Source organism: Lactuca serriola, chromosome 8 (genome assembly GCF_051521515.1).
Source record: "Lactuca serriola cultivar US96UC23 chromosome 8, Lser_US96UC23_V15, whole genome shotgun sequence".
NCBI lineage: Eukaryota > Viridiplantae > Streptophyta > Magnoliopsida > Asterales > Asteraceae > Lactuca > Lactuca serriola.
The window spans coordinates 177,445,186-177,466,655 of NC_136415.1; the positions used below are offsets into that span (position 1 = coordinate 177,445,186).

The window sequence follows — 21,470 nt, forward strand, 5'->3', positions numbered from 1 at the left end:
GGTCTCTATGACAAAAACCCAAAACTTTAATAAACAAGTAAGCAACAAAAACAAACTCAACCTATTATTTATTGTAGGTGTTGACCAGTCGATGCCATTGATCAATCAAGAGACGATGTTTGACTTTGTCAAAACAGTGCCGTGTTGAGACTTGCGACGTTTCCTAACAAACTTCCTATAAAACTCCAGAAAAATAATCTGCCAACAGGAACATATCTTCTTTATAAGAAGACTTTCTTTCGTACTCTTAATCAAGAACGATTTACCTGTATGTATCGACGATGGCTCAACCGAGCTATGCACCTTTATCCTCTCCAATCTCAGTGATAGGGTCTCGGTTCATGGTTCCATATCAATTTGACATTATAGTTGATAGAAATTCAAAAGGAAACCTTTTGATTACTAATACGAACCATAAAATCTTGCTCAAAGTGAAACCATGTGATGCATCTTATCAACGGGTGCTACTCGACGTTGATGACAAACCCATTGTTATGATGTGTAAGAAGGTGACTTTAAGTTCAGTTTTAATACTTCTTTTTTATTATTTGGGTTGTTTTTGAAAATCGGAAGCTAAAGTTAAACATTGAAATGGACAAATTTATCTTCCAGATCATGAGTGAACACAATAGATGGAATGTATTCAGGGGTGACAGTAAAAGCAAATCGGACATGGTATTTACCATAAAAACACCTCACGTGATCCAATCTAAGACCAATGTACATGTTCTTGGCAAAAAAGACCAGTAGAAAAGATGTTTGTGATTACAAGATAAAGGGAAGCTGGTCGAAGAGAAACTGCACTGTTTCTATGGGAGATACTTCAACAACCATAACCCAAGTAATTTCCATACATATTAGTTCATTTTCTATATTTTCTAGTAGATATCCCTATTTTTAGTTACCTGATATAACTGATACAAGAGTTGGTAAGTTCTTGAAGGTAAAGCTCAAGCTAAAACTAATTAATTGACTTATTCTTGTAGGTGAATAAAATACAATCATCTGAGAATATAAAGTTCATTAAGGTCAAATTCATGGTGACAATTTATCCCAATGTTGATTACGCCTTTGTTGTTACAATTATAGCTATTGTTGAGGCTATGAAAAGCTCTAACACAAAAGGTGAAGTTGCTGCGGAAGTTACTGGATCATGGGTGGCTGAAGTTATCGGTGCAATTTTTTCCTAGTCATATTAGTTGCATTCTCTATGCCTAAATTCCCCTTGAATTGTTTCATGGAATGATATATAGTTTGTCCCACATATCATCTTTTACCACGGCTATGCCTATAGTCTATGTATATCAGCCCCGCCCAATAGGGTGGGTAGGATTAGCAATTCAAATAGATGCAGATCAGCCCCGCCCAATAGGGTGGGTAAGTTGGATGACAGTCCCGGGACTTATACTACGGTTAAGTGTTGAATTTTTTTTTACATTGAAAAATGTAATTGAATTTCTATCCCTTTCACAAACTCGAAATCAGAGATGAAATGTGAAGAATTATAACTTGCAAGCCCCGGTTTCCTTCACTAGATTACAACCCGTGGAAACCACGGGTAAAAAAATATATATTGATAATTAAAATTAGTAATGAAAAATAAAAAATATAAAAATATATATTGCTATTTTTTTGTAAATTTCTTTTTAAGAAATGACGAATACCGATTCTCTAGTTAAAAGTTATGGTTGCCGGTAAAATATAGCAAGTATATTGCTATGATGAGTAAAAATTATAATATATTGCCTAATTTTCCCTAATATAGAAAAACAAAGTTTGTATATATACAATAAATAATCTTGTGGTTGGAGATATCTATGTTGGCAGGTTATTTTCCAAGCTCATACATTCACAAGAAAAAACTAATGAAAATATTAAGATTATTACTAGAAAAAAAATTTATATCATAAGATTCAATATTGGCATTTGAAAACAAAAGCCACACAAGCTCCTACTTAAATAATTTAGAACATAAATCATCCATCAAAACGAAGTCAGTCAACTTTTAACAAATTATTAACTAACCAGCACATTTGTTTTTGCCAAACAGAAACAGAAAATTCTTCAATCATGTCATGATCAAAAGATCAGAAAAATAATGATGATGCATGCATTCCTCCATTTAAACTATATGGGGATGGTTGAAGAATATCTTATAATAAGAACTTAAAAACTCTATAGCTTTTTTACCATGTAAACCTTTGTAGCAATGCAACAAATACTGATGATGCATGCATATTAAGTATGTTGAGATGTCTCATCTACAATATTAATTGATCAGTTACCTAAAGAGTTTATCTCCATCATCTCAGCGTAAGCGGTTTATCAGCTAATAAGAACTTTACATGGAACTTGCATAATAAAATACTAAGTCACACAACATTTATAAAAGCATGTAAATCCCACTATTCTTCCATCATGGTTATAAACTAAGATCCAAAATCAGTTAAGGACAATAAACCCTTAAAACTATCAAAAATCCAATTCTCAAACTGTGAATCAACTAAAAAATGAATTTAAGGTTGAAATTAACTTGAATAAATAACTTACATTTATGGTGTTCTTTTGAAAAAGAAAGCTTAAGCCAAAAAAACAGTAGAGAAGATTGTAAGGGTCACAAAGAAAAAAAGGTTTTAACCTTCAAAAATCCAATATAGATTCGGAAAAACTAAAGTCCAACATTTGCATACAAGAGAAATTACCTTGAATATAATCAGAAAATTCACACAGTATCGTCAAATTCATATTTCCTCACAATCAAACATTGGTGTTCAAATAGACGAAATCACTAAAGTCCATTTGAAGCTTCTATGCAGTTATGAAATTTTGGTACTTTTGATATGTTTGGCTAAGTTGTCATCATAAGGAATCAAGAAGAAATATTACAAATATATACATATAAAACATAAAAAAACCACAAAGAAATACATCATACATGAATCGAAAGGGGATGAGAAGGTGTCAAAAGTTGGATCGTATTAGATATGGCATAAATAAATGGGTGTCGGTCACACAAAACCCCAAAAACAATTGATGATAGAAAATCGAAAGAAAGAGAATAGATAGAGTGATTTATGAGAACCTGAAGCACAAATCAAATAGTTTCTTCAACAATGGCTTTTACAGATGGGTGGTGGAAGCGAAATATGAAACAATGTACTAACCTCAAAATAGATATACAAAATAGAAGCAATTTCCTTTTATAGTTATCAATTCTTTAAAAACTTATGATTATGGCGGAGGCGGTTTAGGATTTGGCAAGAGAGAAGACGAAGATGAAAGAAATTTTATATGAAAGAACATAACCCATGGTGGTGTGAGAAGATACATGTAACGCTCTAAAAATTCCAACCAATTTAAACTTTTCAAAAACAACCCAGTTTCGTTAAGTTATTACAAAAAGGATTTCATTACAATTATTATCAGAGTCTTCCCAGAACCATATCATAAAACATAAACATGAGTAGCGTTATGATCACGCCTTTTCCTTGCCACGGTCTCCAGAAGTACCTGAAACATTTAAACCACAACTGTAAGCCTGAAAGCTTAATGAGATACCCCCAAAATACTAACCACATATACCATACACATAATATGTCATATCATAACAGAACACAGAACAACCATGCACTTCGGGTCTACTGTGTGACTGGTCCGCCGTACCGGGCCTTCAGTCCACCTAGTCCACCTCTGAGTCTAGCCATATACATCGAGTCTACAGTGTGATTGGTCCGCCCGCACCGGGCCTTCAATCCACTTGGTCCACTCTCTGTCTCCAGTATGACTGGTCTGCCCGCATCGGGCCTTCAGTCGGCCTGTTCCACTCTCCAAGTCTCGGTACGTCTGGTCTGCCCTCGTGGGGCCTACAGCCTATCCGGACCGCTCGCTGGGCCTTCGGGATATCCGGTCTGCCCTGGGTATGTTGGCCTACAACATAAAGCAGGACCCGCCTCAACCCAACCCCATTCCAACAACCATGTGCACAGGAACATATAATCATATAGAAATTCACAACTAGTCAACCGATCTAACAGATCACATATCATAACAACATCCTAACTAAGATACCGACCTAACCGGTCACTAACATAGCATCATCCTATATAACAGGATATCGACCTTAACCAAGTCTCTAACATATACCATTTTAACTACCAGGATGCAAACATATAGCAAAGCGATAACATAACAACTACCCGGATTCCCATCCGATAAAGGGCCGACCTTGGTGCCTTCGACCCTGTCGATATAGTCAGGATAACTCACCTCAAAACTGCTGACTGAAAAGATAAGATCAGGCTGCTCCAACCTCCGACACGAGCTTGATGAGAATTGTTATTGAGAATTAAGAAACAAAACAATAGATTTGAATGATGAAAGATGATGAACACGCAAAGTAAATATTAATCAGATCTCGTTTTTATTAAGACTGATTACAAAGTAAGCTGAAGAGAAAAATTGTGTTTCGATCTTTTTTTTTACTTCAAGCCTAAGTCCCTATTTATAGGGAACATACAAAAAGTATACTAAGTCTATACATTGACACTTCGCATGCTACACTTCGCATATAAAATTGACTTAGTAAAATAACATACAAAATGCGAATCATTACAATACAAACTATTCGACTTTTACAATATACATCTACATTCTCCCCCTTTGTAAACAGTCGATACAATTCAACTTAAAAGCTTTTGAATTGCAGAATGAATCGTTCTTCGCACTTCTCCATACCAGGAGATCACCTTCTTCAAGTCCTTCTTATCTCCTTCGTTATTTTTCTTGCAATTGTTCATACGTACAATGAAGTGCGTATATTGCGAAGAATTGTATCTTTCAATCTCTGAAGCTTTGAATAAGAACTTCTTCGGTTTTCCTTTAGTGTCTCTTCCCGAAAACACCACGCCAAAAGGTTTAAGGCATATCTCACCCACAACATACTTCGACAGAGCTGATTGTGTCAAAGTATCTTCCCATGGAACTTTAACTTCTCTTCCTAGCACATTTGATAACTCTTCATCAGTAAGTGCCAGACAATCGAAATAGTTGTCGATATAAGTCTTCACATGTGCGAATCCGACTTTAAACACATCTCTTTCCGAGCCTTTGAGTTTGTTCTCTTCCATGTGCTTCAGAATAAGAGCAACTTGAATGAGATCGTTGCAGTTCATCAAAGGAAAATCAGCAACAGTGAAGTCGTATTGTTTGTTGTCAGCCCTGATGACAAAATATCGAAAATTTTGAAGCATGTCTTCAAACAGAACATCCTTCTTTATCGTAAGCACCTTCTTGATCTTCATCAGGGACCAGACTTCATCAGGATTCTTCCCAAGAACAGCATGAAATCTGATTTTCATGTGAGTATAATCATCCGGATTATCGAATTTCTCACTGATCTTGTATTAAGCTGTGATGAACAGCATTTCATTAATTGGGAAGTCCAACTGACAATGATCAGAGTTCGCAATATCGTAACTTCTTTTCGGCTTCTTCTCGAACTCATACATCTCCCTTCCTACAACCTTTGACTCTATTGTTTCGTAAGAGTAAAGTTTCGCATGATCTCCTTTGTTCATGGAGGGAGGATCACTTGCTCTTTCTCTCACGATGCTCTAAACTTGTCTCATTCTTTCCAATTCAGCCTCAGCATCAGCTTTTATCTCTTCCTTCGACTTTTCATACAAGATGCCTTTTCCTTTTCCTGTTACATCTTTCTGAGGTTGAGAGCTAGAACCTCCTTCGTTTCCTCCAATAACAATTCCCTTGGAAATTGTTTTTGTGGTTATTGTTGTTGAAGAAATCGGTTTTGTAAGAATTAGAAGAGTTACAACCAGTTGAGTTGAAATGACTTTGCCTCATCTTCTTTGCTTTGACTTTTCTCTCCCCCTTGCACCCCTGTGAAAACAGGTGGAGCACTCTTCGGAAGTAAAGAAGTGAAATTTGAAAGCGGAGCAAGGGCTTTCTGAATAGCTTGTTTTAAAGTATTAATCTTTAGAGACAAGAATTCAGGTGTCAGGATTTGCGAAGACGATGAATGTGAAACTGCTGATTTGAGCTCAGTGACCAATTTGATCAAGTGATCAAACTTCTCCATTGTAGCAGCTTTCTGATCTTCAACAACAGGAATATTGTTGAGTTTGTGGAGTTGAGACGAAATTTCCACAATTTGCTTTTGAAGATCTTCTTGTCTTGTATGCACATCTTGAAGATCCTTCGCAAGTTCAGACTTCAATTCCTGAATTTTGAAGTTGACATCCTCACGAACTTTCTTGATGTCTTGCACAAAAAGAATGTGGCGTTCTTTTGTAGCAGCTTTAAGGTCTTGTACTGCAGACGTAAAATTGTTCCCTTGTGCTTTCACTCTCAGCTGATTGTTTTTATCTGACTGATCGACTTTCTCCATGATTCTTTTCTCAGCTCCTTTAATCATGACATCCACCTCCATTGCTGAGATTGAAGACATTCTCCCAGAATCGGCTTGCAATTGAATAATGGTCTTCAACTTTTGATTTAGAATTTTAAACTGCTTTCCTGTCATCAACATATGATCAGGAATGTCTTCTTCTTCTGAATCAAAAGAAATATCATCTAGAACTCCTCCAAAAGCACCTCCGTCGATTTCAGGATCAGACATTTGTTGCGAAGGTGGAGGATTTTCAGGTGATTGGGATGGAAAAAGTGTGGTGAATGGGTTTTGAAGGGCATGATCAAAGATGGATGAAATGGTGGATAATGTGGTAATAGGTAAGGATGTTGGTAGTGGAAATGCGACACTCGGGATAGGTGCCCCCGTATCAGATACATTGACAACCATATCCGAAATAGGTACCTCCTCAGTAACTGACTTGGTAAGAACTATTTCGAGTGGTTGGGTTTGTGAAATAGGAGTGGAAATTTGCGAAGTTTGAGAGATTGGTAAAGAAACATTTACCATTGTAGTGACAGGTGGAGTTTCTGGGGCAATTTCTTCATCTGATGATTCATTGCGAATCACCATCTTCCTCTTCTTGCCCAGCGTGCGTTGCATGTTTTTCGCAACATCTTCAGCACGTTGGCGTTTCTTTCCAGGAGACACTGGGGCAGGAATACTGCGAATAGTAACTCCCTTACTACTCACTTCTGCTTTGCGAATTTGTTTTAAAACCCCAGACTTGGAAGGTAAAACTTCCTTCTTCGATACTTCATCTTGCATAGTTGGTGAAGATGAACCCTTCGCAGTTTTCTTGCTCACCTTCTTCTTCTTCGACGGAGTAGCAACGTCGGGTAATACACCTGTCTGATCAGCTGTATCGATGTTTCGCAAATATCTCACCAATACTTTGTGAGTGGGAGAAACTTTGCGAAGCATCGCATCCGGAATGCGAGCCACCCTTGTAAATATTGCTTCATCATTTTCAACCACTTTTGGAAATTGGTAGAAGGAAAATTCAGCAACTTCGACATCTGACACGATTGGAATTGCTTCTTTCTCGTATACTTTCTCCAAGATCAAACTCCAGTATCTGGCACAAGATATTCCCTTCTCCGAATTCGTGTTTTCCAGACTTTTCACAAATTCCTTCCATAGCTGTGTTGCGTAGTCGACATTAATGTCATAGTAGATACCCATTACCATGGCATACACTTCGACTCTTCCTCTATCTAAGCCGACTGACCTTCCAGTAAGGCCCGTAGGAAAATGCCAAAAAGAAAATTCCAGATGCATGGTAATCCCGACTTCCGGAAGTCACTGATCTTCTCCAACTCCGGTTGATGTCCCATCTCATTGAACATGTGGATGATCTGGGAGTTTACAAGTTTAACAAAGGGAGGGTTGTTTGGAATCTGCAAGAACTCCACGAACAAATTCTTGGAGAGTTTGACCCTCTTGTTGTTAATGAGATTGAAGGTAATCACATCCGCCGTGTGATTGTATGAAGCCGTGGAAGCAGCACGAGATAGCCATACCATCGGAACTGGGAATGATCGGAACATGGCAGTTGATAACGGTGATCGTTTCAAAGCCACGATAAGCATCTTCAAGTCTTCTGGATACGCGGAAACATTGGGATCAACTTGATAATTGGTGCTTTGAATCTTCATAAGTGATTGAGAAAGGACCTCATCAGTGTTGGAATTTGTGGCTGCCATTGTTAGGTTTTGAAAGAAATTGGAAGTTTGGATCAAGATGAAAGCTTTGAAGTTTTGTGAGAATTCTTGTTTGCGTAACCGTTCACAGTGTTCTTCATCCCCCTGTTATAGGTTACTCAAAAATTGATTTGAAATTAAAGCGGGATGCATTTAATGTTATCCGATGTGGCACCTTGAATCTCGGATCATGGCTGTAAAAGATTACTGCGCAGCAAAAAGTAACTGTCACATCTCCTCGAAAACCGGATAGAATACCAACCATTTTTAGTATACAGCCTGTCAAGTATCCGTTATAGAATCCGAATCGGTAAAACCCTTCGCATGGAAGCAAGGCTCTTTCACTTTTGGGATTTAAAGTGAAGTCATATGCCAGACTTGCGAAATCATCAGTCTAAGTTGGTTTTACTCAGAACCTCAAGGATTTCGTGTGTGCAATGTGTCAATGAATAAGATAAGAATCAAGAAACTTTGGAATGTTGTGATGTCAAAAAAAATTAATTTGACATGAATGCAGTAAAACCCCAGGCAAAGGTTGCTTCGTTAATTATCAAGAGAGATAATCAACAGTTTGTGTAGTTTCCCGTGAATTACAATCGAATACTTGTAAAGAAGTATCAAAGGGCTTCTTTTAAAAGTCATTTTGGGTTGGTTTGAAATTTCATTACATATCAGCCTTAACATAAGGTGAGAAATTGTAAATGAAATTACTTGTTTGACCAGTGTAGTTAGTGACAAGTTGGCTTGTGAAAATATTTATCATGACAAGAATTTGCGAATGAAACTTACACTGAAATCATATTCAAAAGAAAATTTGTTTTGGATCTTGTTGGGTAACAAATATTCTTGGTTGTAAATATTTAATCAAGACCACGCATGCGAATTGAATATGATTTTAAGTTTCGAAATTTTTGATACTGAAACAAAGGTTTCGTAAAAATCTGGAACAAAGTTCCCCGTCAATTCCTTAAGGTGTATGATTTTTGGGTTTCACTTTCATCACGGACTCATGATGTTAGATCTTTAACACAGAGTTGTGATCTGTCTAGGTTTTGATTGGTTTGATCAAAAACCTCAAGGACAAATCTTCGTTAAATTTTTTTTTTGGATTTTAAGAACAGTTTGGTTTAAAAAGATTGTTTAAGAATCGAAGTGTACCTCTGTTATATTTGGACAAAACAGAAAACTCTCAACTCATTTGAGAAGAGTAAGGTAGCTCTTGTTGATTTATGCGAATACAAGCCTTGTTGGGTAGAAATGATCATGAGATTATTTCATCAAGGCTTTCATTTCTCACACATGGAATCGTTTGAGGCTTGAGGTCTACATACAGCAGCATGCTTCTAGGGACATCCTAACTAGTTTGTAAAAGAAATTTAATACCTTCCCACAGAAACACAAATATATGACCTCTTCGCATTGTAGCTCTGTATTAAATTCTCAACACACAGTTTAAAGAACAAAGAAAACAAAAATATTTTTGTGATTTTTGAATTTTTCAAAATGAAAGATCAAAACAAATAAAATCTTTTTGTATTTTTGATTTTTGAAAATTAAAGAACAAAAATAAAATCTTTTTGGATTTTTGATTTTTCAAAAATAAAGAACAAAAATAAAATCTTTTTGGATTTTTGATTTTTCAAAAATAAAACAGTATGCGTAAACCTTACCGTAGTGATTATGAGCTTAGATGCGAAAAACTGTGGTTGCGAAGCCACGCGAAGCCTTCTGAATGAACAGTAACCTCTGAATGATTTTGACTCTTAGCTGCTGAACAAAACTTTTACTCTTGTGTTGACAAAATTGAATTCGCATTAATCATCCCCAAACCTGCTAAAATTCAAACAAATGATTTTTCATCAAGAGGTTTTGTAAACATATCAGTAAGTTGTTCAGTTGTTTTGACAAAATGAATTTCAATATTCCCATCTTCCACATGATCTTTAATACAATGATATCGAAGAGCAATGTGTTTTGTCTTTGAATGTTGTACTGGATTGTGACAAATGCGAATTGCACTTTGTGAATCACAAATACAAAGGAATCTTTTTCATGTTTATTGCATAATCACGAAGTTGACTCTGAATCCAAATAATTTGCGAAGTGCAAGCAGTCGCAGATATGTATTCTGCCTCAGCGGTTGATATAGCCACACAAGTCTGTTTCTTTGATTGCCAGCTCACTAACTTTCCATCCAATAGTTGACATCCACCAGTCGTACTTTTTCTATCCAAAGTACATCCTCCTAGATCGGAATCTGAAAAAGCTTGAATGAAAAATCCTGTTTTCGCAGGATACCAAAGTCCTAAAGAAACAGTTCCTTTGAGATAGCGAAAAATATTTTTCACTGCAGTCAAATGAGGCTCTCTTAGATTAGCTTGATATCTAGCACAACAACAAACCGAAAACATAATATCAGGTCTACTTGCAGTTAAGTACAATAAAGACCCTATCATGCTACGATACAGTGTTAGATCAACAGCAGGAGCATCTAACGAAGGAGTTAGTCTTGTTCCTACTGCCATAGGTACTCTGAGCTTTGTGCTATTTAGCATTCCAAACTTTTCAAGCAGGTTCTTCGTATATTTTTCTTGATTGATTAAGATTCCTTCTCTGTTCTGTCTTATATTTAAACCAAGAAAATTATTAATTTTTCCCATCATGCTCATTTCAAACTGACTTTTCATTAAATTTTCAAATTCAATTGACAATGCTGGATCAGTCGAACCAAAGATAATGTCATCAACATAAATTTGAACAAGCATTGGATGACACCCAACTTTCTTGCGAAATAATGTGGGGTCAACTAATCCTTGTTTAAATTTAGATTGTTTCAAGAAATTTGTAAGTGTTGCGTACCAGGCCCTTGGTGCTTGTTTTAACCCATATACAGCTTTGTCAAGGACATACACATGATCAGGATACTCACTGTTTACAAATCCTGGTTGTTGTTCAACATATACTATTTCTTCGAGTTTTCCATTTAAGAATGCACATTTAACATCCATTTGATAAACATCAAAGTCTTTGTGAGCTGCATAGGCTAAAAATATGCGAACTGCTTCAAGTCTTGCAACAGGTGCAAATGTTTCTTCATAGTCAATGCCTTCTTGTTACGAATAACCTTTAACCATTAGTCTTGCTTTATTTCGAATAATATTTCCATCTTTGTCGGTTTTGTTTTTAAAAATCCATTTTAATCCAACAATTGAAACATCAGAGGGTTTAGAAACTAATCTCCAAACCTTGTTTCGTTCAAATTCTGCCAATTCAGATTGCATAGCAACAACCCAATCTGAGTGTTCCTTAGCATTCTTGACAGTTTTTGGCTCTATTTTCGAAATAAAAACATTAAACATACAAAGTTCTTGGTTTTTATTCAGTACCTCATTTTTCGCACGAATTTGAGCTCTAGTCAACACACCTTCTTGTAGATTACCAATTACCTGTTCTTTTGGATGATTTCATGTCCATTTCTCGAGTGGTGGAAAATTTGGATCAAATTCTAATGGTGCATCTTCATACATATCTTCATTTTCAGATCCTGCAACAGAAAAGTTATCATTAACTTCATGAATTTCTTCATTATTATCAAGATTAATTGTCTCTGTTTCATCATGCTCCCCCTCAACATGATCTGCATCTTGATAATCCCCCTCAAAATGATATTCTTGTTGATTTTGCGAATGCTCCCCCTCAACTTGATGTTCTTGTTGATTTTGCGAAGGCTCCCCCTCAACTTGATGTTCTTGTTCCCGACTAACATCTGGTGTGCTTTCACAAGTTATCGTTGATTCATCAGTATGTTTTGAGGATTCTGATGTTTGATTATCAGGAGCATTATTTTCTGCATCAATTGCCCTGTCAGGAATTCCAAAATTTAAATCATAATCAAAATCATTGATTTCAGAATTATCAATTTGAGTATTTGAATCCACAAGTATTGGTTTATTATCGAATTTACTATCAATTTGTTTAAGGTAGTAATCATCAAATGTTAAATTGAAAGTTTCTTCAATTTTTCTTGTTCGTTTATTTAGCATTCTGTATGCAACTGAATTCTGCGAATATCCTAAGAAGATGCCTTTATCAGCTTTAGCTTGAAACTTAGACAAATTATCTTTGAGATTCATGATAAAGCACCTGCAACCAAAAACATGAAAGAATTTTACATTAGGTTTCCGATTATTGATTATTTCATATGGAGTAACATTAAATCTTCGATGAATGTATGATCGATTCTGAGTAAAACATGCTGTGGACACAGCTTCTGCCCAAAGATATTGAGGTAGATTCGCATATGTCAACATGGTTCTGGCAGCTTCGCATAGAGATCGATTTCTTCTTTCAACTACACCATTTTGTTGTGGCGTATATGGTGATGAAAAATTATGCGAAATGCCTTTGCTTGTAAGAAAACTGTCAAGAGTTTGATTTTTAAACTCAGAACCATTATCACTTTTAATTTTTCGTACATTCTTCTTCAGACTAACTTCAATCTTTTTGATAAAATCAATCATCGTCTGAGCAACTTCAGATTTCAACCTGAGAAAAAACACCCACGTAAATCTAGAGAAATCATCTACAACAACTAAAATATACCGCTTTTTGTTTATTGTTGCAATAGTTGATGGTCCACATAGATCAATGTGAAGAAGTTCCAATGGATCAACTATTTTTGAATCTATCACAATCGGATGACCCTTTCGATGTTGTTTTCCTTGTTCGCAAGCTGCACACAAAGAATCATTGTCAAATTTTAGTACTGGTAACCCTCGAACTAAATCTTCAGTTACAAGTTTATTTATATTTCGAAAGTTCAAATGTGACAATCTTCTATGCCAAAGCCAACTAAGATCATTGGATGCTTTTGATAGTAAACACACAGCTGGTTTTCCCACAATCAGTTTGATGTCCAGTGTAAACATATCACCATATCTTTTGGATTTGAGGAGTATTTAATTCGTCTTGACATTTGAAATAATACTTCCTTCTTCATTGAATACAACTTGATTTCCAATACCCACAACAAGTTGTGACACACTTATCAAATTATGTTGAAGTCCTTCAACATATGCCACTCTGTTTACTGTAAAGTTTCCATTTGTGACTTTCCCATATCCTTTCACTTGACACTTGTGATTATTTCCAAATTTGACAACTCCAACATTTTCCAAGCTTCTGTAATCTCGCAAATTTTCCTTTCTTCCAGTCATATGACGAGAGCAACCACTATCAATGTACCATTTCATATCATATTGCTCGTCACATATCACCTGCATTTATTGGAAAAATTTAGGAACCCAAGACTTTTTGGGTCCATCATTAGTAGAATGAAACAAACTTTTGGAATTTAAAAACCATGTTTTCACTTTGTTTGTAACAGAATCCATTATATCAACATCATTAGTTCTAGATATGGAAATATTGTCATTCAATAATTTTGGATTTCCATTAATTGTAATCTTATCCTTCACAACATTCGCATTTTTGATAACTGGTTTCCATTTTTGAACTGGAACTCGCGAATTATGAGATGATGCACTATCACTTGAAGAATTATTTGTGAACTTATCAAATGCATTTTTGATTTGTTCTTCTGAAAATTTCCCACTTTGATATTTCTTTCCTTTTCCTTCAAACCAATGGTTGATCGTACTTACATCAGATTTTCCTTTTGTGTATGAAACTTTGGTTGGTTTTGATATTGAAGGATTTGGAAAATTTGGTTGTTTTGGTGAAAATTTATTTTTGGCTTGAGTTGAGTTCTTCAAACTTGATGAATTATTCGTGAATTTGCCAACATTTTGAAACTTTTGATTATTTGCAAATTTTTGCGAATTCTCAAATTTTCGATTGTTGTCATATTTGCGAATATATGGAACCTTGTCAACAGAGTTTATTTGTTTATGAAAACTTGATGATGTTTTTGAAATTTGTTCTTTTTCATCTCTTGATTTTTCATTAGACACAACTTTCCAGAATATTGCTTTTCTTGCTTTTCTTTTTGAAACATTATTTTCTGTTGAAAAATTTCCAACCATCAATTTGAATTCATGAGAATTTAGTTTCTCTTCAACCTTTGGGTTTTCAACTTTTGAAAAATTTTATTTGATTTTTCACCTTTAGCCACCCATTTTTGTGATAATTTTTGTTTTTGAAACACATAAGTATTTTTGGTTAAATTGTTTTCTTCTGTGTTTTGATTTACGAAAAAACCTTCGGTTGTGGACTTTTGATTATCTTTTTCAATCATTTTATTGAAATCAGGATGAACTTTCTCAGCATTTCCAGTAGTGACAAAAACTTGATTTGGAAAAATGGTTTTATCAGTACATACAAAATTTGGATATACCACAGTGTTGGTTTCCAAATAATGTGCACCTTTATCATTTAAAATTTTATCAAATTCTTTTGTATTTTCAAACACTTGATCAACTACAACCCTTTGAGGTGTTTCAGTTGAAACTTTCTTTTCTTCTTTATTTACATCTGTGTCATCAGATTTCCAGCTTTCAACTTCCACATTATCAAACATACAATGTTGCGAAGTTGAAGGTTTATCAATTTCATCCTCTACTATTGAATCAACTATTATTTCTTTACCTTTGATCTTAGATGTGATATTAATGATTGACAATTGAGAACAATCAACCTCTTCTTCCTTTTCTATCTCACTGATTTCACTCTCATTATCAGAATTTTCATCAATATCAGCATAATTCAATTGTGAGGCAAGAGTTGAATTTTTAGTTTTCTTTATGATTTTCACTTGTTCACTCTTTGTCAAACTTTCATTGACAATGTTAACCAACTCATCAGCATTCAGAAATTCATCAATTTTGACAATACCATATGCATATCTATCATCAGGTATTTTGTCAAATTGAGCAATTGTGCTTTCGCAATCATAAGAAACAACATCAACTTTTTCACGTTCATACTCAAGAAAAGGTAAAAGTTTCCTATGTTGTTCTTTGCTAATTTCAGAAGAATGATGTAAAGCTATTAATTTTGCATACAAACGTTTTGCAGAATTACAATACATGTTTCTCTGTGCTAGTAATAACCTAACATCTTTAGTAAGATTATTCCTATCACAGTCTATATTTTTGACTTGCAATTCCAATTTTTCAACTCTGCTCTTCTTTATTTCTAAATCTCTTCGTGTCTCACTAAGTTGCACATTTAATTTCTTAGCTTCATTACTAGCAGACACAATAACATAATCAAAATAAGCCACAGTTTCATCAAATGAAATAATTTCAGCATCATAAGCAGATAAAGGAATATTAAAAGATTCAAGAATTGAACGTACCTTGGTTGTCATGGGTGACTTGTCAGTGGATTTAGACACAAAACATCTCCCTGAAATGTTCTCTTTGCAATCCTCAAAACTTGCGAACATTGCTCCATGTGTGGGATGCCTCATTTCCTCATCATCAGATCCTGAAGACCAGATTTGATAAGTTCCACTCTCTTCTTCAGCCGTTTCTCCCTTCGCAACCAATGACACTCCTTTGGTCTTTGCACGTAATTCTTCAATCTTCTCAGAGTAGTATGCTTCATCTTTGACTTTTTCTTTCTTTTCTTCCTTCTTTCGCAACATGCAGTTAGCTGCGAAATGATTCGCACCATTGCAATAATGACAATAAATTCCTGAATCACCTTTCAACTTTTTCCCTTCATTCGCATTTTTCTGTTTTTCATCAATTTTCTCCATTTTCTTCCTTTCATCCCCTCCAGTCTTTGTGACAACATTTTTCGCATCATTCATCTTTCCTTTTGGATTAAAAGGCTTTTTGAAAAACTTTTTAACTCTGTTGTTTGAATAGAATGCTACAGCTTCATCATCGGAGTTCATCAAAAATCCTTCTTCATCTGAATCATCTTTTTCATCAGTTTCTAATACCTTTGAAACAAGAGCCAAAGGACCACCAATAGCTAGTTTTGATTCTTCATACATTTCTGAGACCTCACATTCATGTGTTTTCAGTTGATTGTAGAGATCGTTTAATTTAGTTGTATCGAAACTTTGTTGATTCTTAATCATCATGCTCACACTTCGCCATTCCTTGCGAAGACCCATAATGAAAGTTAAATTGAATTCCATGAGAGATCTAGTGATACCATACCTATTGCATCGAAACATAAGCTCATTCAGACGATCATAGTAACTTTCGAGAGTTTCTGCATCCTTTTGTCTGAATTCCTTCAGTTCAACCAGACATTGCTTCACAGAATTGATCTTCGTCTTTTCGCTACCTTGATATTTCTCTTTTAGAGTATTCCAGATGTCTTTTGCTGTTTTACAACTACGAATGTAATTGTAAACCACAGGAGGTAGAGCACCTCTTAGTTCCCTCATGCACCTCTTTTCATTATTCTTCATTCGTTTTCGTTGTTCTTCAATATCAGGAGATGCGGTGGATGATCCAAGTTGTTGAACATTAGCAGGAGCTTGTACTGTTCCATCGATACAATTCCAAAGTTCTTCATCAATTCCATTTAAGTAATCTTCCATTCTATCAGCCCACTGATCATAGTATTCTGGAATCAACATTGGAATTTTGGTTGAGGAACCAAGCAAGTGAGAGAAAGAAGTCATTGTATTCATGTTGAAGTTCGCCGTTGATGAACACAGAAAATATCTGAAAACTTGAAAATTTGATGAATTTCAGAATTCGATCAAATGAATTGATCAAAAATGACTAATCGATTACTCGACTTAACAATTCAAATACATAATCGATTCAAATCTGAAGATCAAAAATGATTTTCAAAACCAAAAATGCGTGGAAAATTTTGAGTAAATTTTGCAACTCAAAAAGCAAATGATTCTTCTACGAAAATCAGATCTAAGCAGTTTGAATCCTGCTCTGATACCAATTGATGAGAATTGTTATTGAGAATTAAGAAACAAAACAATAGATTTGAATGATGAAAGATGATGAACACGCAAAGTAAATATTAATCAGATCTCGTTTTTATTAAGACTGATTACAAAGTAAGCTGAAGAGAAAAATTGGGTTTCAATCTTTTTTTTTACTTCAAGCCTAAGTCCCTATTTATAGGGAACATACAAAAAGTATACTAAGTCTATACATTGACACTTCGCATGCTACACTTCGCATATAAAATTGACTTAGTAAAATAACATACAAAATGCGAATCATTACAATACAAACTATTCGACTTTTACAATATACATCTACAGAGCTCCACCACTGATAATACCGAAAGACTGAACTCAATAAATACCAATAATTACCAAAATACCCCTGGAAGTCAACTGACCAACACTTGGTCAAAGTCAAAGTCCTCAGTCAAAGTCAACCTTCCTGATTGACTCTACTCGTCGAGTCAACCCGCTAACTCGTCGAGTCCCTATACTCAAAAACTCCCAATCCACTACTTAACTCGCCGAGTCGCCCTAAGACTCACCGAGTCCAACAAACTCTGAGTCACATCCTGCTCAACTCACCGAGTCGTCCCTCGACTCACCAATTCACAGCTCAACCAAAAAGGTTAGGACTTCACGACCAGACTCGCGGAGTCCAAGAACAGAGTCGCCGAGTCCAAGGCAATCTTCAACAGACTCGCCGTGTTGTTCTTCCAACTCGTCGAGTTCCTGCCTATCTTCATCCAACTCACCGAGTACACCCATGTGACTCGCCGAGTACCTCTAGTTCTTAATCCATATGGTGTCTTTCTAAGCCATGCAGGGACTCCCAACCATAGATCTACTCTCCTACAACCCATCCATCACATAAAGTGGCAAACTTTACGTGAATCCAAAGAGATCTAAGCATAAAACACTCTTGGGCTAGGGTTTGGAACAAGAAGGCTTCACTAACAACTCAAGGACAGGGGCTTTATGCACTTCTGGATCAAAACTATTCCAGATCTGAGGTAGCAACCTCAGATCCCACCTCCAACCCGAAATAACTCTAAATAAGCTCCCAAAAACTCCACAATGATAGATCTAGAAGCTCAAAAGCTCTAGCAACGAATTATTACCTCAAAAGGAAGCTCCAACTGAAGAATGAACCAAAACTCTGCAAAGCCGCTTGCTCCAACCTTCTTAATCTTCAAAGATCTCTTCACCAAGCTCTTATCAAGGTTCCAAATACTCTCCAATGCTCTCACAAACGGATTTAGAGTTTCTGGACTTTAAAAGGGCTAAGGGGACTGAGGGGAGGGCATCAAGTCCTTTAAATAGGGTGCAACCCCGAAGATTAGGGTTTTTCTCTCTTCAACACCAACTCGCCAAGTCTAGCCGCCGACTCGCCGGGTTGGCCACTTCACACGTAACCAGAATCGCCACTGTACTCGCCGAGTCCACCCATGGACTCACCGAGTTGACCATCCTTATTTACACTTTGAACCCTGAACTTGCATTCCTGAACTCGGGATGTTACAATACAAGACGTTCCGATCTTCTTCCAGCTAAAGGCTTTGATACATCAAGGTTATGGTATTGTTCATCCACTCTAAAGTGATTTAAGCAAAACTACAGGTTGATTTAAATATAAATAAAATCTCCAAGATTTGGGGATTTAACGTGTTTTCAAATTTCAATCACTAATTTGGTTTCCAAAAGTATTGTTTGGATACTATCGATTAGTCACAATATGTTTGACTTTAAGGGCAAATTCGAAACTTCAGTTAGACGTTTTGAGTGGGAAAATTAGCTGGGGAGGGGCTTTGTAATTGCCATGTGGCAAATATATATATATATATATATATATATATATATATATATAAGTTTTCTTAGAAAATATCTATTAAAGTTTTACTAGCTCAGTTGGTATGATACAAAATTTGAAGCGTTGAATGTTATTTTAGATTCAAATTTCCTATATGCAATTTTTATGCATTTGCTTTGTTTTAGAGTAAATTACACAAATGGTCCCTATGGTTTGGGGTAGTTTGCACGTTTGGCCCATAACTATTTTTAGTCCACTACTAGAAAAACAGCCTTTAATGACGCGCAAATAATGACACGCAGTGATTTACGATACGCAAAAGCGTGCATACAAAAAATAATGTCATCTCTTATAAAATTTTAAGGGTAGAGGACACCCATTTGTGCGTGCCCTTAAATTAGTGTCAGAAAAGAAAAAAAAATACAGAGGACGCCTGTTATAAAATGTGTGTCATGTAAGTGTGTCACTTTATATTTTTTTAATGAAACACGCGTTTTGAGCGGGAAATGAAATCCCCAAAAATTAAAAAGCCGCCTATGTGAAAAATTAACCCCCTCCCTCCGCTTCCAATCAACAAGAAAGAAGCCTAGGGTCTTCTTCTTCCTTTCTCTCTCTCTAACCTAAAACCCATCTTTTTCCTTGTAGCCTTTCTCACCGTTACATCCATTGGTGCCATCGGCACCACCATGCCGCTCTGTCTCCCTCCGTTTCTCAATCCGATGTCGCCACGATACTTTATTCTTCCGGTACAACCAGATTGAGGATCTACGACTTCCCCAAAAATCCTTGTTGAATATATGCCTCTCGAATCAAATCAGGTAGAGGAGGACCTCGAGGTGAAGCTATGTCACATATTATATCACGTCCCTGTTCGTGTCAATAATACCTTCAGTAGTTATGTTGGTTCTGGCTCCGACGACTTCTATCAGGTTTTTGGTCTAGCATCTTTTAATACTTCATTTGAAATTGCAATCGACATTCTCCTCTTGTATTATTCCCATAATACTTCATGAATGAAATTGATAGGTTGTAACAATGGCTCCTATGGCCCTATTCAACCCTCTATTGTCGGTTCTCCTAAAAACATTAAAGTCCTCATCCTATCTGGAAGCAATAAACGAACAAGAACCTTTCTTCTTCCTTTTCATTATGTGTTGTTTCTTCTGGATGTCTGGTTAATTCTGATAATTACAGCTTCCATTTTTTCTCTCAGGTATCTTTATTTTCTCTTATTTCAATGACTGCACAATGATGCAACGCTACAAAGGAACAACATTTGGGGAGCTAGATCCTCATGTTTTGCAATTGCAGGTTCTGCTTTTAGGTTATCTCTTCTCCACACCTCTTTATTTTATAATGAATGTATCAGGGCAATGGTTAATGAAGGAAAAAGCAACTCGATCTTGGTCAGTGGTGAAAGTGGGGCAAACTACTAAAATGCTTATGCATCAATCAGGTACTTTACATGTTAATAAATTTCTAGGGCTTATATATGTTTCAATTTCTATGCAACTTCCCCAAATTAATCTTCAGATACTTCTAGGGTTTATGATTTTTTAGGTAATCTCTAGTGATTAGGTTAATTTACTCATAGTTTTTATTAAGTTTTATTTATCATCATGTCCAGGTCCCTTCTCTATTGTGTTCATGTGAGTCTTATACTCGGTAAATAAATATGTAATAAAGAGTAAACAAAACGAAAAAAATTCTTTTGGTTTCTGCATATATTTCCAGTAGAGCTCACTTTATGGATTTTATTTGCACTTTCTGCATACATTTCCAGTAGAGCTCAATCTATGGTAAAAGCTATTTCATTTCAACTTTTACCCTCGTGAATGAAAATGAAAATGTTGATTGATTCTTCAATGGATTCAGCTACAAAGTTCATGTCTAAATAGATTCTTGGATCCTTAATGACAATCATAGATGCAACACATTTCAAATGTTTTACAGAATTATTTAAAGAGTAATGATTACGACACATTTGCTTATTTGTGTAAATGACCATTATGCCCTTGTCTCTTTCGTCTTCTTAATCTCCTTCATCTTCCTCCACAAAAAACCTGAAACCAAACAAAATCCCCAAAAGTCAAACCAACAAAATCAAAACTCAAATAAAAAATAACATAACAAAAACAAAAAACAAATATTGGGATTTGTTATTGAACAAGAAGTAGTACTCAAATGGATAAAATTACAAAAAGAAGAAAACAAGATGAATTCTCAAATGGACAGCTAATAGACTGTAGTTGGTATCTTTGTAGTGCAATTACCACCTTGAATTGTGTAGTCTAGTTTAAGAGACTATCAATATGGAATGGATTATTATGTTACATTACATCCTAAAAGGTACTTGATGATCCACCTACCTATTATTAACTTAAGAGAAATCACTAATGTCGTTAATAATTTCATAGTAGTTTCTTGAGAGCAATAATGTTTTGCATGTGATAACATCTTTTAGGCTATTTCTTCTCCTGTTTTATTTGCTTTTGGTGATCACTATTACAAAGTTACTGCAAAGGCATTAAGAGTATGTGGGGAACTTGTTCGAGTTGTGCACCCAAACATTGAGGTTTTATCCCTTTCTATTTCATATATTCCAAAAATTTCTTGTATTTAATCAATTTTCAG

The 21,470-nt window shown here is 35.6% G+C and overlaps 1 pseudogene across 1 annotated transcript; it reads left to right on the forward strand.

Moving 5' to 3' along the window:
* The first annotated feature begins 281 nt into the window (after positions 1-281).
* Positions 282-1,467, forward strand: LOC145067642 (protein LURP-one-related 10-like; annotated as a pseudogene). Its single transcript, XR_013688867.1, has 3 exons — positions 282-509; positions 613-898; positions 987-1,467. The product of XR_013688867.1 is annotated as a protein LURP-one-related 10-like (transcript).
* The last annotated feature ends 20,003 nt before the right edge of the window (positions 1,468-21,470 follow it).